The sequence below is a fragment of the Cornus florida genome, unplaced genomic scaffold (genome assembly GCF_030987335.1).
Source record: "Cornus florida cultivar Cherokee Brave unplaced genomic scaffold, ASM3098733v1 CherokeeBrave_3.0.0_Hap2_Chr04, whole genome shotgun sequence".
In the NCBI taxonomy this organism is placed as follows: Eukaryota; Viridiplantae; Streptophyta; class Magnoliopsida; order Cornales; family Cornaceae; genus Cornus; species Cornus florida.
The window spans coordinates 17844740-17855073 of NW_026775574.1; positions in this window are offsets into that span (position 1 = coordinate 17844740).

The window sequence follows — 10334 nt, forward strand, 5'->3', positions numbered from 1 at the left end:
GAGGGATTACTGTAGCTTGATATTGAGAACCAACCCTGGCAGTGTAGTTAAAATACAAACTGAGCCCACTGCTGATGAAAATGTTAGAAGGTTTTCAAAGAGTATTTATTTGTTATGCTGCAATGATAGCTGGTTTTAAAGAAGATTGTCGGCCACTAATTGGTGTAGATGGATGTTTCCTAAAGGGTCCTTATGGTGGTCATCTACTGAGTGTAGTGTCCATGGATGGGAATGGTCATATGTTTCCAGTTGCAATTGCAGTGGTAGAGTTTGAGACAAGAGATTCTTAGGAATGGTTCATGGGAGAGTTGATGGATGTTGTAGGGCCATACAATGATATATCCTTCATGTCTGATAGGCAAAAGGTCAAATGTATTTTACTGTGTTCTCACACACTTCCTTCCACACACACTCACTTGTACACACTTACTTGCACACACTCACACACTTATACACACACTTACCTGCACACACTCACAAACTTACACACACACTGACCTGCACACACTCACACACTTACACACACACTCACCTGCACACTCTCACACACTTATACACACACTGACCTGCACACACACACACGTACAACAACACACTCACACACTTACTTATACACACTAACCTACACACAACACACTTATACACACACTGACCTACACACACTTATTCATACACACACTCACCTGCACACACTGACACACTTATTTATACACACACTGACCTACACACACTCACACACTTATACACATACTCACCTTCACATACTGATACACACACTAACCTGCACACACTCACACACTTATATACACACTTACCTGCACACACTCACACACTTACTTATACACATGACCTGCACACACTCACACACTTATACACACACTCACCTGCACACACTTGTACACTCACACACTCACTTGTACACACTTACTTGCACACACTCACCTACACGCACACACACAACAACAACACACTCACACACTTACTTATACACACACTCACCTGCACACAACACACTTATACACACACTGACCTGCACACACTCACACACTTATTCATACACACACTAACCTGCACACACTCACACATTTACACACACATTCCCTTGCACACACTCACACACTTATACACACTCACCTGCTGATAAGCGCCGAATATTATATATTCAAGCGCCCTAAATTGCATTAGTAAAGTCCGTTGTATGTTAATTTATGTAGATTATCTTCATTTCTATGTTCTTATGCATTTTCAGGTTCATTGGCCAAAATGGAACAAGAATAAGGCCTTGTGGAATCTTGAGCAACAAAAGGTGCCAATGCTGAATTCTGGCAGCAGTAGAACCTGGACTTTGCTTGCCATTTTGACCTTCCAAACTCGAGAACTGGACTTCCCTCATAACATGAAAGATTTAGAGCTCTGAATTAGCTTTCTAAATCTTCAAACGGTTTGTCATTCGGAGCTCGGAGCAGAGAGTTATGGCCTTGTTACCAGAGGTACGCAGAACTGCCTGGCAGCAATGAAATTCTGCCTTGATCTTCATTTTCGACCAACCATCCTTGAGAATTGGATCTCCACCAAAAGATGAAATATTTAGAGCTCTGAATTAGCTTTCTAAATCTTCAAACAGTTCATCATTCGGAGTTCGGAGCACAAAGTTATGGCTGTTTAACCGAAGTAGGTCTGGGCGGAGCAAGGCAAGAATGGAGCATTCTGCTCCAATTTCGAGTGCTCGAGCCCTTATTTCGAGTGCTCGAACTTAGGGCAGAATTGCATCCGGAAATGGCCCATTTTCAGCCACTTGCATCTTGGGTTCCTCAATTCTAATTTCCCTCTTTAATGGTTGGTTGGAGATGTTGGTTGGTGGGGGTTTCTAGAGCCTTATCTCTAGAAGATAAGAGAGGGAAGCCACACAATATGAGAGAGATTCATTTTACAAGATTAGAGGAGAGAGAAGAGAGCAAGAAAGGTGTGTTCTTGGAGCTAGAAGAGGGGAGCTCGAAAATGGAGGTCAATGCTTTGATTCCTCCTTCCTCTAGTGCATCAATGGGTAACTAAACCTCCATCTAGGGAGGTGATGAAGCTCTACCTTGTAAGCATGTCTAGTTTTTGATTTATTTTGGGGAATGAAATGTATATTTGGCTAGTTCCATGGTCTAGAGCATGTTACAAATTGTAATGAAGATTTTGAATGTTTGAATGACTATGTTGATTTACATACTCTTGTCTTAGATTATTTAATCTCATAGTTGTATGGCTTATAGTTTCATAGTGACAATGGAACTAAGATTATGGAACGGTTTTAATGGCATGGTTTTGAGTAGCTTGTTAATCCATAGCTTAAGAATTTCTTTTGATGAGTTAATCTTGTGACTTGATACCATGTGCTTCCACCAATTGATTAATTGTTTGACAATCTCTAGCTTAGTGAGCATGTCTAGGGTTGCATCTTAGTTTAGGTAACTCAACCATGTGAAGCTTTGATAGGTTGTTCTTACTCTTTAATTAATTGAATTTCTTGAAGATATTATAGTAGTCATGTATTATTATATATCAATGTCATTTCTACATTAATTCCCCAAATTAATCATATAATTAGCTTGTGTAGAGGTTTGGAGTGGACTCACTTCCCTAGACTTCCTTCTCTAAATCTTCTCTTTTAATCCCCTTCAATTTATTGTTTTATGCACTTCAATTACTAGCTTAGTGACAAACCAATCAACAACTCCTTATTACACCTTATCATTCTTAAATAACTCTAGATACTTAGGTTGCCTTAAGACTAGCGCAGTCCCAGTGGTTCGACTTACCCGACCAATAGCCCTATTTTACAATGATTCGTGCTATTGCGAAGGTTGATGTATAGTTGATCAACCGATCACCTGCACACACACACACACACACTATCACACACTTACCTACACACACTCACACACTTACCTACACACACTCACACACTTATACACACACTCACACACTTACCTGCACACACTTGTACACTCATACACTCACCTGCACACACTTGTACACACACTCACCTGCACACACTTGTACACTCACACACTCTGTAATACCCCCAATTTAAAAAGACAGTCTTGGAATTTTATTATTTTATTTAATTGCATTTTTATTTAGTTAATTGTTTTAATTACTTGTTAAATTGCTCATTTTTGTGAATTAATTGTTTTATTTTAATTGTTTATTTAAATTATGTTTTGGGTTATTTTATTATCTAAATTGTATTCTTAAATTTTAGTATGTACGTGCTTATGTGGCTTTGTGATTTAAATGTAATTTAGCTGTTTCATTTTTAGGGTTTCTGGTTGTCTTTAATTAAATCACGTCACGGGTTTTAGCCGACTTAGGGATGGTTTTATATTAGAATTAAGATAGTGGTGTGAAGCCTATATATATACATATTATACATTGGTTTAGGGTTACAAACAAAACCCTAGTCATCATAGTCACGACTGTGAAACAGAGAGATACACAAAGAACAACAGAGAGAGAATTCTGAGAGTTTAAAAGGGAGCTTTAAAGAGAAAGGAACGGGGTTGCTTCTGGGTTGAACCAAGATTACCGTAGGAGTGGAACGGCAGTCTAGGACATTGTCGAAAACTTTAGAGACGGTGGATTATAGTTTTAAAATCTGAAACTGCAGGCAAGTCTCTGTTCTTCTATTTCCCGTTAATTCGTGTTCTGTGCATGCCTAGTTAAGACTCCAGGGGTTAATCAAAGGTTAAAATAGATGAAACGAATGTCATGATTCATCCTGTATGCATGTTTAAATCAGTTTTTAGTTTCATCGTATTAATCTGTCTTGGTGTTGCTTTAAAGTATTAACTGAAATCTTGTTACCGATTGTTTTCAAATCTGGTGTTAAATTCTTATTGTGGTCGTATATCTATGTTGGAGGATTAGTCTGAGACATTAAACGAGCTCTAGAATAAGTACTTAAAACAGTGTTTAAATTCACCAAATTAATCTGTTGTGGGTTGTTTACAATTTCAGACTAAGTTTCTGTTATCAATGTTTCTAAACCTATGTTCTATGCATGCTATCATTGCATATCAGTGATTTAAAATTTATCTAGGACTGAGTTTGAACCTAGAACAAAGATTTAGAAACATCACAGAGGCTCCGTTAATCACCGGAGTTAGAGAAGAAGACACAAAAACAGTCGACGGCGTCTAAAGGAGTGCGAGCAGGCTCAAAAAGAGGACAGAGCCGGCTCTGTAACCCTTAGAGCCGGCTCCCTAAGGTTGGAGCCAGCTCTTGGCAGCCTTAGAGCCGGCTCTTAGTGCCATAGAGTAGGCTCAATCAGATAAAAGAGCAGGTTCAATTTTTTTTAGAGCCTGCTCTTGCCCAGTTTTTGCATACTATAAGGTTTTGGTGTGTGGTTTGGACTGTGCAGTGTTTTGGCATGTCTTCTAAACTGTACTAAATGTGTTTTGGGATTGTAATAGACTTATAAAGCTATGGAAAACATTAATCTAAAATTTGATTAAATCATGGAGTAACATACAGTTAAGAAAAAACTGGTATATTTGCACACTGTTTTGCTAGTTTATGTTTCAGAACTTTGCAAGGTTTTATTATAGGATTGAATGATATATATAAATCATGTTTTACAGTGTTTTAAGTATGGTGACTTAATTAAACTTAACTATACTTAGGTTAGATTTAATTGGTACTTAAATTGTTATTAAATTGTACCAATCCATGGATTTTATTGGAGGATTTGCTAGGTTTATTTACTGGAGCTTAACAAGATTGTTATATATGATTTAACTATATATATATAATCATATTTTTCATAGTATTATAAGTATAGAGAATTAACTAAAAGTTCCTATGCTTAGGTTGGGTATAATTGATACTTAAATTTGTGTTAATTGTATCAATTCATGGACTATATTGGAGGATGTAAACGCTTGAATTTAGTATAGCAGTTTACATTACTGGAATTAGATTGTGGGCTCTATATTGAAAGCCTGTTATATATATATGCATTAAATTTATGTTGTGTATATTCTGGAGTATAGTTGATGACTATTTGATTACTGTTTTATCAACTGCGTTAACTGGAGGATTGTATGTACCGGTACGGGATGGTGACATACTAGGTATGGACTAGTTCAAACACTAAGTTCTACCTAACTTGGATTAAGGTATGGATTAATCATATAGGTTAAGTCCATCACCTACTTGTGTCATATCAATTGAGAATTGAATGACCTACTATGGTTTCAGGATGGATTTGTTATACATATATTAGACCACTACACAGATGGATAGTATTTTGTATTAGGAGGAGTACGGACTTTATATATATATTATATGGTGCCATGGTATGAGCTTGAGTCTCATGGCCATGGTTAGGGTGCGTGTATCGCCTAGGATGGATAACTGGACATAGGTGTTGTTCCCTGGTAGGTCTAGGTACTCATGCCCACCTTCGGGTATGTATTCGCATGTTGCCTTCTATTCAGGCTGAGACAGACCTACTGGACTAGCGAGCGTCCTATCGTGTGTACTATATATACATATATGGATTACTCTAGATATTGTTGAGTCTTTCGATGATGTATCTGCGTATCGGATTACTATTTGGATTGTAGTAGATTAGGACTTGCATGTAGGCCTGACCCACTCCTTTATTTTTCAGGTGCTCGGCAGTTCCAGAATTAGAGGTTGATCATGCAGAGCAGATACAGACTTCCATTCCACCGACTACGTAGGACCACTCTCTATGTTTAGCTTTATGTTTTATTTCTAGTTCGAGACTTTTTATTAGGGGTCCTCTAGAAGGATTCCCGAGTTGTATGGATTGGTGGTTTGGATTATCAGATTTAAAATATTTATAATTCAAGGTTTATTAATATAGTTTCTTCCAGTTATTTAATTTTATTTCTTATTTCATTTTGTATTCCGTGTTCGATTTACTTTAATTGTTCGATATCCCTCGGGTTTGGGCCTGGGCCTGATCAACCCGTGTCTCGGATCCGAGGGGTATCACAGTTGGTATCAGAGCACTCCAGGTTCAAGTGTCTCTAGGATTCTATTGTATAAGACTTCCGCGTAGCGTTTTCTCTTGTTTAGAGCTTTAAGATTAGGATTCGTTGAATTCCTTTACGGTTCGTTTAGAAAGTACTGATGTCAAGTTTCTTCTGTAATTGTAGAATGTTTGGCACTCGGAAAAGGATGAAGGCCGCGATAAAAGCAAAGAAGGGCCCAAGGCCGAGGAAGGTTACTCCTGTGATTCCCCTACGAAGGCCGACCAAGAAGGCGGAATTGGAGACTAGGGAGTTGATTCCAATAGGCGTTGCATCGGAGTATAAGTCAAGGAAAGTTTCTTGCGTGCGGGATTGACCACCATACTGTGGACCTAACACAACTTCGGTGGTGCTCGAAGCTGAGCCAAGCGGAGAGGAAGACCCCGAAGAAGATCAGGTTGGAGGAGATACCGTTGCATCCAAAATGGAGGGCACCGGAGTTCAGGGGTGACTGCTCTTTTAAGAGTACTTATAATTACTAGCAGTGGAGGAGGTATTAGTAAGAATGTAGTACGGATTAATCATGTACATTAGGATTCTGTTAAAGAATATTTTATGATTATTCGTTTGACAGTTTATGGTTTGGAAAAGTTCTTAATAAAGTGAACTGGCGGTTTTGGCTATCTTTATTGTGTTGTGTGATATCATTTTGGTGATATATATGGTTTTATTAAACTATATTGGGATGATTATGTTTCATTAATAGATGATTATCCCAATGGAGTAATTGGGGTTTGTGGAACAGGCAAACAAATAGTTGCTTGTAAATACATGGTGTGGAGACAGATTGATTACCAAAAAGTTTATAAGAGAACTTGAGTAAATCAATATGGTAGGTTTGGTTTAGAAGGTGGCATTCCCAGGATAGAATAATAATCTAAAATGGGATTATTGCAGAGCATTTCGTTCTACCTTATGTGTCTTGCTGTACGGAGTATTTAGAAACATGGGATTTTCATGGATTGGTTGGTGACACACATATGCAGTAGACCCCAGGATATTTCTATATTGTTGGGCAATACTGTTATTTTTCATGAGAGTGATGTGCCTGTGACACTAGATATTGGTAGACTCGGATTTCTAGCCAATCTTTTGTCCTGGACATGCATACTTATGACAGGATACTTGGGATGGATTGGTTATTACTGCCATGCTCAAGTTATTTGTTTTGGATGGGTCTATTGTGGTTACCATACCTAGTCCGGATGTTTATGTCGTTGCTAAGCCACGTTTTAATGGGGACATTAGCACCTATTTGTTTCGGATAGAGTAAGAAACAGAGGAGGAGGTTACTGTATCGTATACAAATTGTATAGGATTTCCCGGATGTATTTTAGGAGATTCCAGGGTTGCCGCTTAGTCGCGAGATCGACTTTGTGATTGACTTAGCTCCAGGCACTACGTCTATTGCTAGGGCACCCTATAAGGTGGCACCAGTAGAGATGCATGAGCTGAGGGATCAAATATAACAATTACTCGGTCAGGGTTTTATTCATAGGAGTACATCACCCTAGGGAGCACTGGTTTTATTTGTGAAGAAGAAGGATGGTTCGCTTCACCTGTGTATAGACTATAGGGAGTTGAACAAGGTTACAATTCGTAACAAGTATCCTTTACCTACGATTGATGATTTGTTTGATCAGTTAAGGGGAGCCACATATTTCTCCAAAATTAATCTGCGTTCTGGGTATCATCACGAGAGTTAGGAAGCAGGATGTTCCTAAAACGTTTCTCACGAGATATGATTCTTATGAGTTCCGTGTCATGCCGTTGGGACAACTAACGCACCAGCAGTGTTCATGGACTTAATGGGCAGAGTCTTCAGGGCTTATTTGGATCAGTTTGTCATTGTTTTCATTGATGATATTGATAAGTGCTTAAATGTTGCACATTTCAGCACTTAAGCTAAGGTATTTCAGTCTTTGCATCTATCTTAATTTTATGTTTTAGTCCTAATTTATGTTTATGTGTATTTCAGGGCAATAAAGTTAAAATGAGCTAAGAACGGTCCAATTAAGCCTTTTTGGAGTTAAGCAAAGATTTTCAGACAATGGCACAAAGCGGTCAATTTCGGGCCTTTGATGATGTTCCCAAAGATGGAGAAGCAAACCAAATAGCTCGGGGCAAAAATGGAGCCGAATAAGGCTTAAAGGAATTTGTCAACTCTGGGGGGATCGATCCCCAGGGTGGGGGATCGATCCCCCAGGATTTAGCAACATTACAGTTTTTATTTAATTTTTGGGCTCATTTTGGGAACTATTGGGCATTAATGAGATTGCTACTTAAGGCCCAGTGAGCCATTAGATTAGGGTTAGTTTTAGTTTTTATTTAGGTAAAGATTATTAGAGAAAGGAATTAAGTTTTATTTTATGATTTTTTTTTCTGTATCGTAGTATCGTATTTTCTTTCTGGAAAAACACGCGAAAAAAGAGAAAAAGCAAGAACAGGCTAGGGTTTGGAAGAAAAGTTCAGAGAAGATGAAGTAGATGATGGGGATTGTCCTGTCTTCGACTCCATCAACCATGAGTGGCTGATTCTTCTACTTAGGGTTGGATAAACCCTAAGCATGTAACCTATTCTCTCTCTCTTTTCATACTTTTTGGGGATTAATTTATGTAATTAGTGTATAGTCTTGAATATTATGAATTAAATTCTTCCAATTGATTATCTGTATTAATCTCATATTGTCTTATGTGTGGTTGATTGATAAACAAATTTTACACATGAATTCTTTGTTAATTGATTCTTGTGATGGCTATGCATGGCATTGCTTAGTTGTAATTGTGTTTCAAATTGATGAAAAATGCTTCCATTTGATGGATGGTACTACATGTTTAGGTTAATTTGTTGTCTAATTAGTTTTAAATTCATGTTTAATTAGTTTAATTTAAGTTTAATTAATTTAATTGCAATTCAATTATTAGGTAAGTAGACCATCCATACTTATGTTTGAATTCCATACTTTTTGTCACAATTGCATTATCTTCTAGATTAATGTGTGTTAAATTCGAAACTTGGATTGATAAATCATGCTTTGAATGGGTGAATTGCACTACACTTAGTTTAATTGTCACTAGGTAGTTGATTCATGCTTGAAATTGATGGTTTACACTTTTCATTGCACTTGTTAGCCACATATAGATTACATAGTATTATTTCCCCAATTAGTTGAAAGTGAGTGAGTTAGGGAATGTGCTTAGTGGTGAATCCTACACCCTAAGTCTCTTTCCAATCTCTTAAACTCTATTTCTTTATTGCAATCATTTAGTTTAAAATTAGTTTTAATCACAAACAAAACCCTTTTGGCAATCACATAAGCACTAAAGTAGAATTCAATTCTGGAAAACCTATAATTGTTTAGATCTCTTGGGACGATCCCTGCTCACTTCATACTCCATAGTATAAGTGTTTAGTGGTTTTATAAATTTTAAAATATGGTGCCCACTTGACATTATTTCTAAACCTAAAGTGTTATGCATTATTTTGTGCACACGCTCGGTCGCACCATAGTTTTGGCGCCGTTGCCGGGGATCTAACGGTTTTGAAGAATTGAATTAAACATTAGTTCTTTGTTGATTGTCTACTTTTAAGTCATTTTAATTTTTTATTTTTTTTTTATTTGATTTGTCAATTAGGTACTTGAAGCAAAGTGGAGCAAACGCTGGACTTAGAATCAATTAAAAAAATTTGAAGTTGCTTAAGGACCATCTGTAAGTTCTCTTTAATTTTAGTACTTTAATTGTATAACAATTTGCATGCTGTGGACAGCCCAAGTGGATGCTTAAATTGAATTGTTTTATTTTTAAGTCCAAGCATACCTTCTTGTAGAAGGCATCGGCCCGTGTGGAGGCATTTATTTGTTTTAAGTGCATTGATACTATTGAGGAGTTTGGGAACATCGTATGTGGAGGTTGAAATTTTGAAATGTTGGTGTGTTGACTTATTCTAGTGCATGCATGGTCGTAGACCACTTAATCGTCCTCTTGCTCCTGTAAATCAAAATCTCGAAATTTTTCTTCGGCGTTTAAGAAGTAGTACTAGGGATTGTCATCTTAATCTTTTAAATTTTGATCTTCCATCACCTTTAATGGAAGATCCAATTGAAGATCCCATTGTAGATCTTGGTCATGTGGATCATAATGGTGTGCACCACCCACCACAAGTTCATATTGTGGATCCTCAAGGTGTGCATCCACCCTTGGGAATGCCACAACCAGTTAATTATGCGGTGCAACAACCTAATCTAGGGATGCCAAGGCCAAATGTTGTTCCCCCAATTGGTGA